Source organism: Dendroctonus ponderosae, unplaced genomic scaffold, assembly GCF_020466585.1.
Source record: "Dendroctonus ponderosae isolate FM_Combo_2020 unplaced genomic scaffold, Dpon_F_20191213v2 Dpon_F_20191213_5, whole genome shotgun sequence".
Taxonomy (NCBI): Eukaryota; Metazoa; Arthropoda; class Insecta; order Coleoptera; family Curculionidae; genus Dendroctonus; species Dendroctonus ponderosae.
In genome coordinates, this window is record NW_026018715.1 from 13,947,818 (window position 1) to 13,958,595 (window position 10,778).

General features: G+C 42.0%; 1 protein-coding gene across 3 annotated transcripts in view; it reads right to left on the reverse strand.

Annotated features, from left to right (window-relative positions):
* Positions 1-10,778, reverse strand: part of LOC109545446 (serine/threonine-protein kinase tousled-like 2) — a 51,270-nt gene that overhangs the window by 29,849 nt on the left and 10,643 nt on the right. The window lies entirely within an intron of this gene.

Sequence of the window (10,778 nt, forward strand, 5' to 3'; positions counted from 1 at the left end):
TCTTAACAATAATTTGTCAAACTGTGACTTACTTTGAATTTCCTTTCACGAATTTGCGGATATGCGATTAGTTCAGGGGAAATGCTACAGTAACAGTAGCAGAAGCTGAAAGAACTCACGCCAGGAAGATAGTTGGATGTTCGGGTTCCAGACACAGAGGAACAAGTATTGGACATAATCGAATCAGGGCCTTCCAGGGGCCACTCAGCGCACAATAACTGACACTTTCCCAAACATCAAATAAATACCGAGGAAGGGCTACATTCCTGCCACGTTTGTACGATACACACAGCACAAGGAGATACAAATGGAGCAGGAGTTAATGAACTGAATACGAGAAGCTGCTTGATAAGAGCGGATAATAAGGAGATTACACAGGCACTAGCTTGTTTGGAGTTAACCATTCAAATGTTTGGTGTTGTATGGTTTCTTTATAAACACCAATATTCGAGGTTATGAGAGCAGGTTGACATGTCGTTATTGTCAGTCTGTATAATCCCATGGTTATCGGAGTTTTAAATAATTACGGAGCCACAGGTATTTGCGCAATGTTAATTAGGCAGATTACCTTGAAAAACACTGCTGCCGTATTTCTGATATAGTTTTTTGCAAATTTCTCAGTTTTCAATAACAATTAATTTATTTTACTATTTTTTCTGTACTCCTATAACAGCTCCAGACAACACCTCCAGATGAATGTCGCCAATTTTGAATCACCCAGTATTGTTTTGCTCGGCAGCCTTAGGCGCTGTAAGAGTATGATAACGTGGACAAACAAACGAAGGAAAAAAAACAGACGAATGATTTCATCTGGCCGGATATGGCTCTTGAATTTGAATGCCGGCAGGGTGTTGGCCATGCAGAGACGCCGGAACTTTTTCAATTTTCAGTGGCTCCATCTGGAAGCCGTAATTGCCGGGGATCAGGCCGCCGCCCCTACACCCCCCAACCAGTGCTCCCGCTCGCCCCCCGGGATTCGGAACGGGGGTAGGGACTTGACGAGGCGCGGGGGTGGCGAAAAACCACCCCCTGAACCCGATCAATGTTGACACGGCACGCTAGATTGCCCCGTGACGTCATCTTCAAGCAATATTGTATGTGTGTAGTGCAGAAAACGGACCTACTTCCGGCCGGTTTGACAAACTTTTAATCGCATGGGGCCTTTTAGGCTTGCTCCTCCCCCCTAAAGAAGTGTTAACCAAAGCTCCAAATTAGCGTCGATCAGGGAATATATTCCAGGCGCCAATTAAAAACAAAGAGAGACGCATTAACACTCCCCTCATAAAACCATAATATCCGTGGCGCGAGCGGCTTTTGCCCCTTGGGGAGCGAAATGTGGAGCAACCTGTCGGCCCTACAACGACACAGCCCGAGGGCGTCCCGACGGCACTCAGCCACAAAGAAGCTTCGGGCCCTTTTTTTCCCTTAAACGTTGCGCCGATAATGACTCAACCAGTTGTTTCTGTGCTGATTATTATAGGTTCCGCAGCCCCATGCGCCGCTATAAATAACTGAGAGGCTACCGATGTATTTTTCAAACAAATTACTATCAATTTCCCACAGACACACGAGAATATCCCGATGGCGACTTATGAAGAGCGGGGAGGGATGGAGCAGGTATCATTATTTCAACCCGCCTGGCTGCGTTTGCAATTTCGCTTCTATCGATCCTCTCTAAATGGCTTAGGTAAAATTGCTGGGGTTTTCGCGTTTGGACATTGGTAGCATCACAGAAGTTCTTGGCATGTGCATCTAGCCGAGTTAGATGGACGAATGGCCGCAAACGCATTTGCATGCCGGAAAACCATACCCTTGAAAGCTTGTTTGGTAGCCTATTGATTGTTTGCGGTCGCAAACAAGAGGGGGCAGAGGGCACTTGAAGCGACCTTTTCACAACTCTCATCTTGGATATTCTTTGTCACGATCTTGTTACGTGGCTGCTGCTCGACTGCGGTCGTTTGCCCTCGAACCTGACTCTATGCGCCATTTTAAGAAAGCAATAATCGATCGCAGCTAACTAATTCCATACATAGATGCCAATTATTCGAGTTTCTTTCCACGGTTCATCGTTCGAAATCGCCATCTGCACAATCTGCTCATCATTTTACTTGCATTGTTTCCCTCGGAACCGCTGCTGCGGTTCTTTGGCAGCCAGCACCTTACAGATTGGCGACGAGCTGAAAGTAGGAAAAAGCAATCCTCTAATCCTCCATTCAGGAGTTTATCAAGTTGAAGAGATCCCTTCTTTCCTCATTATACGCCCTGCCGTTTATTCTGCGTTGCAAGAAGCAAGGTCAAGCGCCGCCGACGTCGACGTAGGCGCCGCGCCGCGCAAAACGAATCGAGGACGCCGGGATTCGATGACAAAGCGGGATCGATTTTGCTCCATTTCGCTGTGATGTGCCGTTTATCCGCCTTCTCTTGCGTTGCACTGAACAAACCGAGTTTAACACCGTTGGTCGGGAATAGTTGTCATTTCTACAGCTGCTCCAGCGGCGTAACCAGCCGATTTTCACACGAAAACTGCCCCCTTTTCTGAGGCGCCTCACTCTTTCAACTGACAACCACTGGAATGACATCTAAATCGTTTGCTCTTTTGCGACATTGTCACTGTCTTACTTGCTTAGACGTCAATCAAAGTCAGTCGATCTTAGCTAATAGTGACGCGGCAGTAATAATAACATTTGACTAAAAAGAGCCCAGACAATTTTTTTTTTAAAACGCGAAAACGATAGGCTGGATTTTAATTTAACCGAGTTCATCCGCTTTGGCACAAGAACTACCACAACTCTTTTTTGAGTTAATGCACTAATTCTTTTTGAACATTTTGCGCTTTTGCGCCAAAATGAATTCGCAGTATCCGTTTGACGTCCTCTGTATAGTCGGACTTTTCCAACACAGGAAACACAGAAGCGGCTAATTGTAGCCCCCTGGGAATACAACGTTGCCAGTATCTAATGTTATGTCAGGTATCGTGTCAAGTGTCAAATCTTAAAAAGGTGACGTTAGAACTGTTAAAAGTGGGAAGTGAAGTGGTTTGGTTTATGACTGACCACCTTTTGACTTGAATGTGTCGAAGTAGTATCAGTGTTCTGTCGTAATAACGTACAAAAAATAACTTTTATATCATTTTATATCATTAGTTATATCTATTTCCTATGTTTGTCAAAAAAGCTTTTCAACACAGGGAAACCTCAATAAACACTATCGTACAAATCATGGTACCCCAGTGAATAAACTAAAATTGTGTTTGATTTTCTTTATAATTGTTATTTATACATGGTGTTCCGTAAATATGTTAAAATATTTTAGCAGCGTGTTCTCCTAGTCATTTTAGAGGGGGGTCTTCGTGAGAACTTTTTTAATTTGTGGTCTCATTTTTGAGATATTTGATCTCCAAAATGGCGAAAAATATTAGTTTTTGTTGTTTTTCTTTAAAACTGTTAAACATTGGGAACTTAAATTTTGGTACACATTATAAGATAATTGAAAGCCATTGTATAGTAGTGTTTTGTAGTTCAGTTTACTTTTATACAGGTTAGACATGTGGAACTCCTACTTTTGTCTTGTTCAGAACTTTTTTGTGTGCACTTAAACTTTTATCAACATAATTTTTTTAATTACCACAAGTTATTTGTCAATTTTTTATCTCTTATTGTTTTTTCTTAATGGCACTAGTGTGCCCGCAAAAAAATTAAATCGTTTCGGCTTAATCAAAACTTTCCAGGCCGTTGGATTGCTAGAGGTGAAGAAGCTCCTATAAACTCGCCTCCCTAGATCTCCCGATTTAAACGCGCTTGATTTTTACTTCTGGGACCATTTAAAAAGTATGGTATATTCACCAGAAGTGAATACAATCGAAGTACCTTAGGAAATAATTTTTAATATTTCTAACGAAATAAGAACTTTACGGTCTGAAAATTTTAATTTCATTAAAAGACTGTTGTTAATAATAGCTAATAATGCTAATAAAACAATATACATTAGAATGGTTATTTAAATTAAATTTTGTTTGTTTATATCGTTGCGCATATTGTTACCATGTTTTTATTTAAGTAAAATTTATTCAAACTATAATGTATATTATTTTAATTATTCTTTTTCTAATTCTTTCAACATTAGAAATCTTCAACTGATTTTTGGCAGACATTTTAAATCGGAAATAATTTATTTTATCGATATCTTAAATAACTCTGTAAACATATAATAATATCTTTGTCATTTTCTCTCGCTCTCTTTCTATAATAACGCCTCAAGTCAGCTGAAATCTGGCAACGATGTATTCCAAGGGGTTGATGAGCGACTTTAGACCACTGACAGACGTCATTTAATCGCCCGCATCACGTTACAAACGCTCAAATCATTGACTGATTTTGAACGAAGATTAAAAACTGACTGTCACTATCAGTTAGACATAAAAACAAAAATATACCAAGATAATTTTCAAGAATTCCATGTTTTTGGGTGCGCGGTTACAGTTTTCTTACTAGTATTTTTTGGGAAAGTGTGGTTTTAGACCAGTTTTCCACTAACTTAAGATCTACGTGAACCAAAGATCTATAATTCGAGCTTATTGTTCACAGTGCACGCTAGAAGCTGATGTTCTCGACAACTAACCCAATACTTTCTCAACCCCTTTTTTGCTTTGTAGGAGTCGAGTAGTTCGGGGCGAAAGCAAACTGTCTGAGCCACCATTCTCTCTATTGCACCATCACAATGCTCAAGCGTGTAAACCATCGAACTCTGCTAAAATCGTGCGGTTATAGAGTCATTTGAACGTCGTTGAGCTCGTGTGCCCAGCCGCACAATCTGAGCATCAAAAAAGCGATGTTTACGCCCCGCTCATAAAAGCCGATTTTAGGGCTCCATTGAAACCGCCTGATGTCGGCGGCGACAGAGGCGCCAAACTTTTGGATAGAGCGTAACGGAATATGGAGCACAACCTGTCGGCTGCACCCGAGGGCGTCGGTTTAGAGCCGCCGATTAGAGACGCGGAGCGGACCTCAAAAATGACGTGCCACACTGATTCCGCCTGCTGCTAAATGTGAGCAACCGGCATTGATTGGTTGATTAATCTCGGATATAAACTGATCAATTTTCGCACGTTGCCACTGTGTGCTCTTTGCTTTAAAAGGTTCATCGCCACTAATCGGAGGTTTAAATTGAGTGCAGAAGGAAAATTACGGTTTTTTTGGCTACTGATCAAATTGCAGGCCAAATTTTCACTCCCATTCGGCGGCAAAGAGTCGGTTGAGTGACGCCCAAGTCAGCAAAAGTGACTCTTGCAACTGTCGGACGCGCTGTTCAACAGCCAAAGCAACTAAAAATAGAATTTGCAAAGCAAATCAAGAGCTGATGGCGTGATTAACCATGTTTATTAGATGGCTGGGCACAGAATAACACACGGGCCTTGCGATAGGTAATGCGGTAGATTGAGTGCCGATGTTGACCACGTTAAAGGAATACAAACATATTTTCCAGTCGGGACAAATGTGGTAGGTACATACATGTATCGATTCCGGTGCGGAAATATCAGGTCCAAACTAAATTGTAGTGGTTCGCAACGTAAATTAGAGGCGCGCTTTCGCCGAACAAAGACGAAAGCTCAGTGGATGGCGTAGTCATATCTGGATTATTGACGTGGATTTTCCCATTTAGCAGAAGGTGGCGGTCGGAGGGAGGAGGAGGAGGACAAACTGTGGCGGAAAAGCGGCCATGAGAATGTGATGTGATGTGGCTCGAACTCTTGACATGAGAGTGTTACGATCGACGCAAGCGAGAGAATTTTAGAGTCCCCCGACTATCCGCCGGCGCCCCGCTTGCGATTTTCAACCCGATGACGGATTCCTTGTGTTTAACCTGAAGAACAGTGGCGTATATTTTATCCACTGATACATCGGAATGAGGAAAAATCGGGAGGGCGCTTGCGCGCCCTCGGCATGCAACATTGCAAAAAATGAGCACTAACAGGTCCAACCTGCTCAATAAATTCGACCAACAAGGAAAGACGAAAGGCCAGAGGCGACTTGATGGGCCTGTCGTACTGCACAGCGGCGTGCGGGGAACTTGGGAGTTCAACTCCAAATTGTTTTCACTTTAGCTGGCAAATCGGGAAAACCGGTAAATCGGCCGACCTGATGCGTGTTATACCGTAATTCGTGAATTGAACTACCGAGGTATCCACTCGGCGCAGTTCATCAACCGCTCAAGATTACACTTCTTCTATGTTGTTGTTTGCTAGCGGCGCAACTAGGACTTATTACTCGCATGCAAATCTCGTTCGCCAAACCGGTCCCTTACTCATTTTCCGGCCATTCTGCTCTCACGCCCCACACTTTAATCTTCATCTTTTCTTCCGCGAAAATTTCCTCCGATGACTAAACTTGTGGGGGGCGATTCAGGCGACTAATGGGTGTAAGGATTACTAAATATGGCCGCTACAGTCATTTTCACATTGCATAGTTTGAAGCCTCTCCCATCATCAGCTTTTTGATTAAAACTCCCAACTCCCAAAGTGAGTTTTATTTATACTCACCAATGGAAGATCTAAGTACAGCCATGGCATTATAATCCGTGCCTAATCAAGAAAAACCCCATCGACACTTCCGAATAAAGTTAACAACTGCAACAACAACCAGAAGCAAGTTGCGTGCTGTTCACTGTTGTTCTGAGATCGGCACCCATCGAAAAGTTAACACCGACCGAGCGACAAGGAACGAAAAATGTCCGATCGGTTTGGCCACACGATCTCCGCATAAACTTCCAATATTCGCGATTTTCTACGCAGGAACACGACACGAACCTGCTAAGAACATCGCCGACGATGCACTGTGCGACCTCGGATTCGCGGATTCAGTCGCAGGAACACGATCTGCCACGTTGCCGCATTGCTTTGACAGGCGCGACAGCAGCAAATCGCGCGTTTTTCACGTTCCTGTGTGTTGTTGATGTCGAGGGCGATTTTCTTTCGGCGAGTCGCGGCTCGATTTCCACTGAATTTCTCCTGCGGTTCCACCCTGCGATTTTTCCTTTCAATCATCGAAGGACTAACAATATTCCCATCTCCAGCTACTTTTTTTTTCCAAATCAAGTTTAACCAGGGGGTGAAAAAACCGGCTCTAAGTGGGCTTTAACTCGATCGTGCCTTCATCAGAACCACCTTTCATCCGGACCTAAATCATTTATTGTGTAAGGCGAGACTCTATGGAACCTGAGCCTTCAGGCAATTTTTCCTGGGTTGTAAATGACGGCCGTTTACAACGAGATCGGTCCAAGAACAGTCGCATTTCCCCCCCAAGAGAGTTTACTACTGCTTACAAAAGCGTTCGCGGGAAATTTCGAACGAAAATTCCTTTTCCTGATCGGATTCCATCCAAAACTCTAACCGCAAGTTTAAAAACTTCATAACTCCGAATGGCTCGAAATAGTTTGAGTTTCACCAAAACTAAACCTCTAAAGAGATAGAAGCCAAAAATATGAAGTTTTATGGCTTTGTATGCCAGGAAAAAATATTGGCTGCATCATGAGGCATTTTTCGACAAAAACATGTTGGCGATTTGTGGCGAAAACACTTAATGGTCTCACATTAAAAAAAATCGTATTGTGGAAATCACTCAAGTTTCTTCTGTACGTCCAAAAATGCATCCAAAAGATCAGGGCTTCGCCCTCTGAGTTGCAAAAATGGCCTTAAAATAGCAGTCTTCTTTAAAGTGCGAAAAGTGTGGTTTTTCGTATGACGACGGCGTTTGACCCGCCAGGAGCTCGAAAAACGGATATTCGGATATCGAACAATATTTTTTATTCGAATGAAAGACAAAACACAACTAATAAGTGAAAAAATGAATAGCCAAAAATATAACAGATCGATTTCATATTTAAAATTTGCTGCCAATGCCATTTTTCAAATGTCACACTTTGACGTTGCGACGTGAAAAAGTTGCCAATTTTGCATGACATTAGCACTATTTAAAAAGATCGTGCTTTGCATGTGGCAACATCGGCGAACGCAGAAAAATAGGCCATTAAAACGACGTTGCGACTGAACTTATAACAAAGTTATAATTTTCAAATTGCAGATAAACTTTAAATTAGGATCAACAGTTGTGAATAAACCTACGCAATTCATTAAAAAAGCATGTCCGTTACTTTTCAATTAAAATACTTAAAAAAATATAATGACAGTGACAAGAGCAACAAAATTTGACACGTAGAAGCGCTTCTTTATGATCAACACTTCTGACCGGAAAATGGCAAAACGGTCTTTGGATGTATATCTAGTCAACGCGTAAAAAATAGACAACATTTAAAAAAGACCCACACTTTTCCTTATAATTAATTTGATCACGACAACAATTTGACAGCATCGCAAGCATATACAAGGGCCGCGCCCATAGTCATGCACGCGGCGCGTGACGAAAAAACATCGTCCGTTTGGAGAAGTATTTGAATACCCCCAAGATTCAGCTTTTTTAATTAAAGTATTCCAGTTGGCGACGATGCCAAATTCCGAAAATTATCCCTAGAAGACTAGATTTGCAAATTTCAGGCATGCAAACCCGCCCAAAGAGCCATTGTGCGCAGCCTAGACTTACCGATAGCCGTTTAGGGAAAAGAACAGTAAAATGCTACTTACCGCATTTGAGACGCACAGGGACTTTCGATATATTTACGGTTTGAGGGCACACCGGGCGGAGGGAAGGGAGTTAAAGACGTCCGAAAATCAATAGTCTAACAAGAAGACACGGTGAGGTCGTTTCGACCTTTATAGAGAAATAAAACAACGCAATTGGCCGGGGCTGTGTGATGCTGCCGCTGCCGTTACGAGCAAAGCCGTCCACTTTGCGGTGGTGTGGAGTAATTTGGGATTTATGTAATGAATTGAATGAGAGAGCTGCAGGGTGTGTATACAGAACAGAGAGACGGGGTTTTATCGATCGCCAAGAAAGTATATAGCCGAGCTACATAAAGCCCAAACGTCGCCTATGTACATTTCTTTCTAAATATAAAGCGGGGATGTGTTCCAGCAACACGAATAAATTCTATGAGGTGAGCTGGAGCTGGAGTCTCGAATAGGGATTTATTTTCTTTTATGGGTCCTGAATGCTTCAAACCGCACCGTATTCTGCTTGGATTCACTCAGGCTCACAGACTGGTGTCCGGAAAAAATCAATCTGCGTGCCTTAACGTCTTCAGCCACATTAATTGCCACAAAATGTGGAAAATCGCAACTGATCCGACTTAGAATCGGGGTGTGTTAACACGTCGCCATCCACCCTCACGCTACAGGAAAATTATATTATTCCTCGGATGTAAAGAGGAGACCGAGCCAGAAGCATTTTGTGCATTCAGAGACGGTGTCTTATCGATCGGAAGAATTATATAACGTGCTATGTGAACCCCAAACGTCGTTTATATACTTTTCATTCTAAATAAGCCTCATGTTTTTAGGATGCCGGCGAACGAGATTCGATGTGTTTCCATTCTTAAGCAACATCGATCTTCCTATATGCAGGTGTATATGAGCGATATTCGCCCGCAAATTGTTTGTGCCAAAGGCAAAAACCGTATAAATCGATTGAAGTTGAAAAAAATCAAACTTCATCTCCAGCTCGACGAAGTTCCGTTAGCGGTAATCAAAACTTCTGTCTAGCAAGTGGTAAACGCCGCCGATTCGGATTGACCCAGTTGAGGGCGAAACAGGGCGAATCGGAAGTTTAGGGAAACGGGGCGAATTAAGAGAAACCCTAGAGTGCTGGCTGCGATGTTATCTCGAAGGGTGTCGATTTTCAACGAGATCCGACGACTATTCAATGCTGTGAACCTCAACATCGACGAAAAACTGTACAAAAATATCAATCAATATCAATATCATCAATGTCCTGGTCCAAACTGGTGAGTTTTTCGAGCCTTTAGGCCGTTGAAGACAATTTATTGCCGACGTTTTGCCAGCACAAGTGACTTGCCTCCGCAACCATCAAATGACTCCGTCCGGACTTTATAACAATTTTCTTGAAAAAAATTAAACACTGGAAGTGGTGGAATGAAGATGCAGTTTCGGGGTTGACAACGGTTTTTTTTGCGAAAAATGTACATAACTCGAACTAGTCGCCTTCCTATCTGCGAAAACCCATGCTTATTGAGCACCAAAAATTACACACTTTTATAAAGTTTCATGTAAATTAAATCATTTACGCGCAAGAAAAATACTTATTTTCGGTTTCTCGCTATTTTGACGGCTAATTTAAGGTTATTCGACCACCTCTGAAGATGCAAACTACTCGTGCCTATGAAACGTTTGAAACATATGATTTTCCACGACAGCTTAAAGCACAAAAACCTCAGCCAGACAGACATTTAGATGGAAAACCTGTCGCCAAGAGCCACACCTTCAAAAAACATCTAAAGGACGGGCCGAAGATGCTCTAAACTTAACGCGAATTACTTCGATACTTTTGGTTCCAAAATTAGCACCGTGAAAAATTTGGAGAAAAACAATAAAATGTGTAGATAAGTTCTATATTGTTGAGGGGGATTCATTTTTTTACAAACTTCTTTTTGGGTATTTTGCTTCAAAAAATTTTGTCTTTAAAAAAGACAGAATTTCCTTACGTCTTTTATTACAGATTGATAAATAGTGTTAATAAATTGTGTAGCAATAGTAGGATAATACAGTATATGAAAATTCGCTCTGATAATTCGTCTGTGCAAATTTTCAGTTATGTGACTTTGACTTAATCTCATTGTTTAAATTAATAAAGGTAATGTTAATTAATAATTTT